This window comes from Myotis davidii, unplaced genomic scaffold (assembly GCF_000327345.1).
Source record: "Myotis davidii unplaced genomic scaffold, ASM32734v1 scaffold962, whole genome shotgun sequence".
Lineage (NCBI taxonomy): Eukaryota > Metazoa > Chordata > Mammalia > Chiroptera > Vespertilionidae > Myotis > Myotis davidii.
In genome coordinates, this window is record NW_006295559.1 from 3,105,260 (window position 1) to 3,115,853 (window position 10,594).

The 10,594-nt window shown below is 35.8% G+C and overlaps 1 protein-coding gene across 13 annotated transcripts in view; it reads left to right on the top strand.

Annotated features, from left to right (window-relative positions):
- TBC1D5 (TBC1 domain family member 5) overlaps positions 1-10,594 on the top strand; it is a 431,389-nt gene that overhangs the window by 94,991 nt on the left and 325,804 nt on the right. For all 13 annotated transcript variants that reach the window (XM_006770168.2, XM_015568088.1, XM_015568082.1 and 10 more), the window contains one exon: positions 127-328. The gene's annotated coding sequence lies outside the window, so the exon portion shown is untranslated. The remainder of the gene's footprint in view (positions 1-126; positions 329-10,594) is intronic.

Below are 10,594 nucleotides of genomic sequence, written 5' to 3' on the forward strand. Positions count from 1 at the left end.
TTGTCCCCTAAAAACCTAAAATATTATGACACATTTTTTTCAGCCTGCCTTTTGCATTTTTGCTCTGGTTTAAGGTTCCTTCTGGAATAGGAATATTTCAAGCTATTTTATTTGTTTATTTTCCAGGTGTTTGCTGATTTTCCAGCAGCTTAGTTGAAGAACTCTGCTGATCTTTATTTCCTGATTCTTCTTTACTTCCAATTTCCAACTAAGACTTGTATTCAGAGAACTTTGTTATACCAAGCCTGAAGAATTCTTTGACACATAACAAGAGCATGCATTTTCAAGTGGCAGTTAGATTTGTGGATCAATAAAGTTCTTCTAAAAGGTAAGCATATACTTATTCAAAGTTTACCTTTACAAATTTAATATTATTTAAGACCTGCTTTACTTTATTCAGGCTTTATAACAAAAATACCATAGACTGGGTGACCTGTTAACAACAGAAATTTATTTTTCACTTGTTCTGAAGGCTGGGAAGTCCAAGATCAAAGTACCGTCAGATTCTGTGTCTGGTGAGAAGATGGTTGTCTTCTCACTGTGTCCTCACATAGTAGAAGGAAAGGGAGAGCTCTCTGGGGTCTCTTCTTACAAGCGCATTAAAATCATTCATGAGGGCTGCACCCTCATGACTTAATTACCTCCCAAAGGCATTACTCCTAACACATTGCTTTGGGAAGGCAGATTTCAACACCTGAGTTTTAGGGGGCATAACCTTTCATTTCAACAATACCCTTGCTATAATGATGTGTTCGTTCATAGATTCCTGTACAAAAAATATGTGTACGTATGTACTTGTGGGTGTGCATACGTGTGTGTTGATACACTTCTACTGGTTTTTGATTATAGGCTCCTTTAAGGAATAATGTTGCCCTCTAACATAGTTACATAGAGATACCTGACCTGTTTCTCTCCACCTCGTATCTGTTCACCAGCTTCCAGTCTTTTCCTTTTCTTACTTGTTTTCTTTCTCCTTTATCTGAGCCTTCAAGGGGACGTTAAAGTGTATTTCAATCAGCAGACTTAGCACTTTCTTTAGGGAATGCTCTTTGTATCCATCTCTTTCCTTTTTCTTTCTTCCCTCCCTCCAACAATCATTAATTTGTTAGAGAAGCAAGATTAGAATGATTGAACTTAGAGTTGAAGGTATCTTAGGTAGCACTTAGTCCCCCCCATTTTTTTTTAACCACAATTTATAGTAAGAAATAAAATTTACATTTTAAGCCATTTCCCACAGGTGCAAATGTACAAATGAAACGGAAACAAAAGTTCAGAGTTTTTAGCCTGACTATCAGGCTGTGCTCTTTTCTATTATATTTTTGTATGTTTTATTTAATACATGCTGGTGCTTATAACTAAATTTATTTCCCTATCCAATAACAGATCACTTTTATAATTTCAGATACCATGCTTTAGATCAGGAGTCCTCAAACTTTTTAAACAGGGGGCCAGTCACTGCCCCTCAGACGGTTGGAGGGCCGGACTATAGTTTAAAAAAAAACTATGAATAAAATTCCTGTGCACACTGCACATATCTTATTTTGAAGTAAAAAAACAAAACGGGAACAAATACAATATTTGTATTTGCATGTGGCCTGCGGGCCGTAGTTTGAGGACCCCTGCCTTAGATCATTTGTATATTTGTTCATGACTGACGTGTTAAAAAGGTAAATGGAATCAGGCAATTTGATGTCTGTCTCTGTCAGATTGCTTTTATCCTGTCTCCTCTGTGCGTTTCATCTTTCTCCATTCAGTACAAGCTATCAAATGATTTGGTGAAAGAACTGGGTAACTGCTGGGAAACTCCAAGGTTCTTCTATAGTAAGAATAGATACAAATATTACTCAAAATTTGAACTGGGGACAATCTTTGATAGAATCATCCTTATACAAGGTGTGTATTTCTTTATTCTCTTCCTATTTGCCCCACCTACATAAATTATATATGCTGATGTCTTTAAGTCATTCTTGATTTAAAACATTTTTATCTTTTTCATATCAGCTTAGAATAACCCAGATATTTTCCCAAAGTGGTCTCTTCTAGTACCCATTCTTATTTTATGTAGCTTTTTTTTTTACCCTTTTAAAAGATTACAAGCATTTTTCTGATTATAAAAGTAATATGTTGTCTTAGGAAGTCTGGTGTATATAAAAAACCCAAACAAACAAAAAACCTCCCAACAAAGAAAGGTACAACACCACATGGCTTCATTGGTGAATTCTATCAAATATTTAAAGTAGAATTAATGCCAATTCTTCTCAAACTTGTCCAAAATATAGCAGCTAATAGGACATCTGTCCCAGAACCTTCAATTCCATCCTAATAGTTTTTTTCAAGGCAAACTATTATCTCTGTGCGGTTTTATGCTAGTGGTATAATTTGAGTAACATAGAAGGATGGTTCTTCCTAAATGTTTCATTGATTTGAAATATATATATATGTTAAGCGCTTAACAGAATCGAACCCAGGACCCTTCAGTAGGCAGGCTGACGCTCTATCCACTGAGCCAAACCGGCCAGGGCTGAATTGAAATATTTTAATTGGAGAAGATATTTGGGGATGTAGGGAGAAGTTCTTGAAAGGGTAATTGTCTTTCTATTGACTCTAAACATGTCATCAGCTTCAAGAGCAGATGCAATGTGAATGCATCTAATATTATTAACAAATATGTATTAACTATTCACTCTGTGGTAGATACTCAGTTAATCTGAAATAAATGTCACTTTAAAATGTTTTCTTTTAAAAAATGGTTCATGTCAGGAAAATCAATTTTTTAGGAAGTTTATTTGTGAAGTTTTTTAGGTTTTTAATACACACGAGCTAGGCATAACTCTCATTTTTTTGATAATGAAGTAACAGCTAACTTAAAATAAAAGTGAAATGTGGGAAATACAGAATATGTTTCACTTTCTCTTTCTGTCATTCACTTTTAAAAAGACAATGAACAGTGAAATTGACCTCCTGTTCCTGTAGTTCTGCTAGACTTTTGTGGTACCTCGTAGACCTGAAAGAAGCATCATGAATTGGAAAGAAAAAGTGATACGAACATATAATCAGACAAATAGAAAATGGAACCTTTATAATTGAGAACTGTTTTTATTTTACATAGAAATTTGAATTTTTATTTTAGATTATTCCCATTTAGGAATACTTTATAGTTTATGAACAGCTGACTCATTTAAAGGGGATTTAAAAAATTTTAATTTGTAATGATTTAACCATTATGATATTAATGTTTTATTGACACAGAATGAGGTTTCAGTTATTAAAAATATGTTCTCAGAGTTTTATAGAGTGAACAATAATTTTGCCTCAACTTACAAGTTACTTAATTTCTTCAGAATGTAGTGAATATTGGCTGAAGATATTTTGAAAGCCTTAATTACTTGGAATATATTTGAAACCTCTCTTCTTATGTACTTCTGTGCAAAATGTTACATATTTTTGGATCATATATAGTACAGGCTTAAAGTTTTGAGTTTTCCATTTTCAGTCTTATAAAGGCTTATAAGTATATATGGTGGTACTATTGGAGCTAAATAATTTTATACACATAATTGTCATTCAGCTATAGCTGTCTGGAATAAAATGTCTTGGAATAAGTAGTCATTTTCCATGTGAAATAACCATTTGAAAATTGTTTTTCATCTGACAGCATGTATTTTAATTTTTATAAATAGCACAGAGGAATTGAAGTATTTATGTAGATAAGGATGGTTATCAGCTCAAGTTCAGTAGTATGTTGTTTGACTTTATTAGGCTGTAGATATTTTATAATTTTTAAAAGATATATTTATTACTTTATGAAATGCACATGCTTTCATTATACTTTGTGTTGATCTAATTTCCTACTGAAGTCACCGATTAAAAGGGAATCGTGTACCAGTGGGGTTCTAAACCTTGACATTATTTTAATCTGATAACAAATGGGTTTAAGTTCATGTTCTTTCAGTTGTTGGCAACAAATCTAAACCTGTATTTTTTGGATTTATGAGGATAAGTCCTGCTTTGGCAATCTTATAGATCCTCAAGAGAATAGTTAAACAGTGATTAATCATTGTTTCTTCACTGAGTGTGCAGAAAAGAATGGAAAAGCTGCATTTCACACTTCTGAAGCAATTAATCCCCATGATCTTAGCCAGGTTTGTCTTGTAGATAAGTCGGGATACAAAACGGTACCTAATTTATCAATGTATGCATGCCATAAAGTATAAAACACACAATTTATTTCATATCATTTATAGTCAAATGTAAAAAAAGAGTGACTTTGCCATATCCAAGAGTGTTTCCTACATTACCTTCATATAAACTAAGTACCAGAGATTACAATGGGATTCCTGTTTATTGTGCACATCTGGTGCAGTCACTATGCATTTTCTCATTCACTTGCTGGCATTTTTAGTGATTGTGGCATAAATCACCTTGCTAATCAGAAACATAAGTGACGGGAAGTCATCTCCTTTTTTTGAACAATGGGAAAAAACATATGGCTTCTTAGACAGGACTTGGCTGTTATAGTATTTATGTGGTATTATATTCTGTATTTAGAATTTCATATTAATTGCAGTGATTTGATTGAAGGCATTGAACACCCAGGATTTGTGGTCAACATATTCGTTTTGTAGCATTTTCATAACAAATAAACAAAAAAGGTAAAATTACATGCCTTGTAATAAAATTTTTAAAAATAAGAACTACTTTGGGAAGAGGTTTTATATTAAGATGAATTGAAGAAAATATATGATTTTAAATTGTTTGTGTGGATGTTTCTATAGATGCATAAATATAGTAATTACAAGTTACAGGGTTTTAAATTATATCTATTTCAAAACATTGCATGGGTAGAGTAAAAATTACTGTCTTTTAGATGCTAAAATTGAATTGACAGCAGTTTGCTTTTCTATACGTAGTGTTATTTGAACATGAGTTGCATTTTTTGATGAATTTTTATTAGTTGGAATCACTTCTGCATATACTACAACTGAAAGTAAAAGATGAAGTAATGCTTCGTAAAACATAATATATCAGTGCAAACTTTAAAGACTACTTCCAGTGAATTTGTTGCTGTTTGTTATAGAATGTTTGCTGTAGGTTTGAAGGTCTTTTTCTTCATCCTCAGTAGTCACTTAATTCTCAAAAGATGGTAAACATAATGGCCTTTCATCCTTATTTGACTTTATAATACTTACCTTCCTATACCTTATCATTTTCCATTTTCTTACTATTGGGTGGCAAGAAAATATTTATTTTGAATGTTTAAATTTCAAATGGAAATTTATTTGTTCAGAGAACTTTATGTCTTTTACAGCTTGTTTTCTATATTACATGTGACTATAAATTAGGTGAATTTTTAAACAAATATATCAGAGTCTGTTTATTCAAATGTGTGTTATTCCCTTTGAAGTCGTCCCCTTGGGAAGATGTATACATAATCCATTAATCAAAGTATTTTAGGAATGCCTCTTTTTTATTTTTCTTCAGTGGAATTGATACATAGCTGCCCAAAATGGGTACTTTGAAGGGAGATAAGATTCATTATGTGTATATATGTGCTGGTATTTTTGTTTTTAGAAAAATCAATCATAATAGCTTGTATTGCAGCCAGTATATATCTTGTAGATAATTGGACACTCTGAATAGAAATAGAGATTTGAAAAATTGCTTGAATTTTAAATAAATGGTCATATTTATCCATTTTGTTTTATAAATCTTTTATAATATTGTCTCAAGAATCATTTGCAGTAGGAGTCCACAAATTGAATAAATGCGGCAAAAGGAGGAGGTGTTTTATATATTTTCTTCTGTTGTTGCTGCTTGTTTAAAAATGCCACTATCCAGATTCTCGAAGGTATAGTGTGCTATTTTTAAAAATATATTTATAAATGAATTGAGATTTTTCTTCTAAATTAAAATATTTTAGAAAATTACCTAAAGTTTACTTAAAATTACCTAAAGTTTACACCATACTGCCTCAGTACTTGTTCATTTGTATTTCCTTCATGCTTTTGAAGCCTTTTTGCTCTCCCCTTCGTTTTTGTTTTTTTAAAGTATTTAAAAACATGGGATGTATATGTTGTAAAGATCAATTTTAAAGTCATCCACTTTTAAATAGATATATTTATACTAGAGGCCCGGTGCACAAAATTTGTGCATGGGTAGGGTCCCTACGCCTGGCGGGCAATAAGGGCCGGCAGGGCCTTCCTTCTGCCAGCTGCTGGACGGGGCCTTCCTTCATCCTGCGCCCCACCCTGGTGGTCAGCGCATGTCATAGTGAGCGGTCGAACTCCTGGTCAGTCGAACTCCTAAGGGGACAATTTGCATATTAGCCTTTTATTATATAAGATTTCCCTTTTATCCACCAAAATATGAAAATTCTAGGAGGATAGGTTGCTAAAATCCAAGAAGTACATAATTTATGAGATGGGTAAAAGTATCAAAATAAATGAAGAAAAATAGTGTTCTGTTTTTAGTGATTGAACACTTTGTTAATAATGGATTTTTAAAGAAGATTTTCTAATTATTTTTTAGAGTGAGAGGAAAGGAGAGGGAGAGAGAGAAACATTGATGTAAGACATAGATCGGCTACCTCCTACATGCTCCTTACCAGGGACTAAGCTGCAACCTAGGCATGTGCCTTGACCTGGAATTGAACCTTTTGGTGCATGGGACAAGCCCAACCATTGACCCACACTGGCTACGGCAATAATGGATGTTTAAGGAAAAATTTCTTTCATAAAGTGCTTGATGTGAAAAATACACTAACCTAAAGTATTTGTTGATTTATCATGTTTATAAAACCAGGAATTTAATTTTTAAATGTATGTCAATTTTTGAATGGAATTGAACTACCAGTAGTGTTGATGTTCATTGCACACTTATTTAAAAAAAATTTTTTTCAGAGAATTTGCGTTGTTTTTTGTTTGTTTTATTTGTTGTTATTAATCCTCACCCGAGGATATTTTTCCATTGATTTTTTAATTTTTAGACCTGGGATTGAACCTGCATCCCAGGTCTGTGCCCTTGACTGGAATCAAACCCATGACTCTTTGGTGCATGGCCGATGCTCTAACCACTTAGAAACACTGGACAGATCTGCATTCCCCCCTACCCCCCCATAGTTCATTCTTATTTGCAATCATACTTTGTTGGTATATATTACCTTGTAAAATAGATTTTGAATAGATTACAAAATTTGCAAGAAGAGTTATTGTTCTTACCTTATGTTCTCATAGCATAAAGAGTAAATTCTTTCATATAGGGATAAATTTAAGCCAGGGCAATTATTGATTGCTATCCTTCTCTCCGGCCATCTCTTTTTTCTGTTGGAATTTGTCTGGAAATGTCTTTTGGAATGCTTTCCTCTGCCTGCAAGTACTGTGGGCTGAGTAGTGTGACACTCTTGGCCTAATCACACTGAAATTTTTTTCTAAAAGTTCATTTGTGAAATATTTCCCAAAAGGGAGACATTTTTTTGAGTGTGTGTATGAATGGGAAAGCTGCTTTGAGTGGCATATGTGCTGGGGTCCAACCCCAGCAGGTCCAGGGGTCTCCAGAGGTGTGGACGGAGTCGGCGAAGAAGGAATGACACAGAGACAGTGTTCAGTTGATCAGCAGCCTTGCCAGGATCTCTAGCCACAATCTCCAGCCAAGTTCTGTGTCCATGTTATCTTGCTAGGTTCTCCAGCCAGGTTCTCCAGGTTTAGGTTCTCCAGCCAGGTTCGGTCGCCAGGTTCTGTAGCCGGGTTCTCTATTCCAAAGGTTAGGGTGTTTCTTATCTCCATTCCAGGGAGTAAAGATTATGTACTTAAGCATGATTGTTCCTAGTTAAAGTGATTAATTACCTGCCTGGCCGTTAAGAGGTTTTATTCCCCCCCTAACTTCAGGGGAAAATCTCTACCTGGGGAAACAACCTTTCTCGGAGAGGTGACCTTGGTTAAAACACATAGTGCCAAGAAGGTGAGCAAACATATTAAGAACAGTATGCCATATATGCCAGGTCCCTTGAAACAGCAAGGATGGACCGGCTCCCAGCACATATGTAATTCAGAAATTTCAATGTAATGTTTTTAATGGAATACATTAAGTATGAGAAACATGGAGTAAGAAATGGTTTCCATGTTTAAATAGTTTTTGTTTGTTTTAGTGTTTAAGACTCTTTTCTGGGTCACATGTTTCCAGTGTGAACTTCACTTGTGTTAACTGCAGGGGTTCAGTCATATCTGAGTATAGTGACCAGCAGGATGGCTGCCGGTAGTCTTTGATGCATAGGGGAAAAAAGGATTTTTTTTTTTTTTTTTTTTAGAAAACTAAAGAATAAAGAGCCAGACAATAGACTCCTTTTGTTATAGAAGCAGCATTTTAAACTTTACCTTGAGGTCTGTTTTGTTTTCTTGTGTAGATCTCTTAGGCCTTGTGAGTTAGGAGGATAGGTTGCTTGTAAGAAAAATATTAGAACAGGAAAATGAGGATACATTCTGAAAGATGTATGGGGACAAGCAGCATTGCCCCTTTATTCTCTAACTGAGGGACCAGTAGAAAGGCATTTTTTTCCTTCTTCGCCACAATTCACTGAGTGACTGGCATTTTGCAGACTGCACTGTGCTAGCAGTGTTAGAAAGGCATGGGCACCATCTGTGACAGCAGTGCTGCTGGACCAAGCAGCAATTAGAGCAGAGGGGAAGCAGGGCTCAGTGAAAGTTGGGACGGGAGGTGCTGAGGAAGCTGCAGGGATGCCCTGCCAGTGACAGTAGTGACCAGTAATCAGCAGTACAGAGCAAAGGTGATACCAGGATTGGGAAAACAGATGAGGCCCCCTCAGCTTTAATTAGGAGGAAGTAGAATAAGCAGACCTCAGACACCACACAAAAGGGTAAAATCATAGAAGTGCCTTGGTGGGTGACTGTTAGCTGACTGGTCTTGCTCATGAGCACATGTGAGTATTTTAGGATAACTCTCAGAAATGTTCTGTGGGACAATATATAGGCCTTGCCTCCTGCTTTGTGGGTTGTATTAGAGTTCTGCAGAGAAACATAACCACTGGGGGATAATATATATGTAAATATATATATATATATACACACACACACTGAGTGGCCAGATTATTATGACTACCTGACATTTGTAGGCCAATTAGCCGTACACTGCATAGTATGGGATATGGTAGCCGAAGGCCTGTTCAAACACCTTTGCTGTCTGCAGTTTTCAAGATAAAACGTCTCAAATTCGCACAGGAACACAAGGATTGGACAGTCGAGCATTGGAAAAAAGTCATGTGGTCTGATGAATCATATTTCCAGTTGCATCATGCAGATGGCAGAGTGAGAATTTGGCAGAAACGGCATTAAAGCATGCACCCCACGTGCGTGAGTACAACCCTTCAAGCTGGTGGGGGCAGTGTTATGGTTTGGGGCATGTTTTCCTGGCATGATTTGGGCCCTTTAATTCGTGTGGAACGACGTCTGAATAGCACAAAAATCACCAGATCTCAATCCAATTGAGCATTTGTGGGGCAAAGTCAAAAAAGAGCCAAGGTAGCTGGTTCTACAACCATCACAGAACTGGACAGTGCTATTCATCAGGCATGGTGTCAGGTTCCTCGCATCACCTTTCAACATCTCGTGGAGTCAATGCCAAGAAGAATCGCCGCAGTATTGAAGGCAAAAGGTGGCCCAACGAAGTACTGATGGGGTGGTCATAATAATCTGGCCACTCATGTATATCAGTGTGTGTATGTATGAACAATACATCATATATATATATGATGTATTATATATTTTATATTTTATGTATATACTGTGTCCACCAAAATTGTATACACACTTTAACAGTTGGTAGCTCAATTTTGAAAATGAAATGTATTTTAATAAATTCTGCCTTTATAATTATTCAGAGTATGCGTATACCTTTTTTTGGAATACACACATATGTATAAAATAGAACTTGATTCATGTGGTTATGGAGGCTAAGTCCCATGATATGCCATTTGCAAGCTGAAGAACCAAGAAAGCCTGTGCTGTAATTCATTTTGAGTATGAAGGCCTGAGAATTGAGATGATGGGGTTGGGTGTGGGGAGTCGGAGTCCAAATATCTCAGCTCAAACTGAAAGAGCCAATTTACCCTTCCTCCACCTTTTTGTACTGTGCAGGTCCTCAGTGTATTGGATGCTGACCACATTGGTTGAAGGCATGTTTTTACTCAGTCGATTCCAGTGCTAATCTCTTTTAGAGACACCCTCATAGACATATCCAGAAATGTTTTACCAGCTATCTTGGCATCCCTTAGCCCAGTCAACTTGGCATATAAAATTAGTCATCACAGGGGGAAGATGAAAACCAGCAAGTATGATTTACATTTATTTTGTAAAATAATTTTATAAATTTCTTGAAGTATTAAGTGTCTTTTCCTCCTCCTTTTCTTTTTTCTTTTTTTTTTTTAGCTTCTTTGTCACATACCGTATTTGCCGGCGTATAAGACGATTTTTTGGCCCTGAAAAATATGCCTCCAAGTGGGGGGTCGTCTTATACGCCAGGTACACTTCAGATAGACTGCCCATAGTGCTTGCCCCGTGCCATAGTGGCCTCCCGATGCCCACCC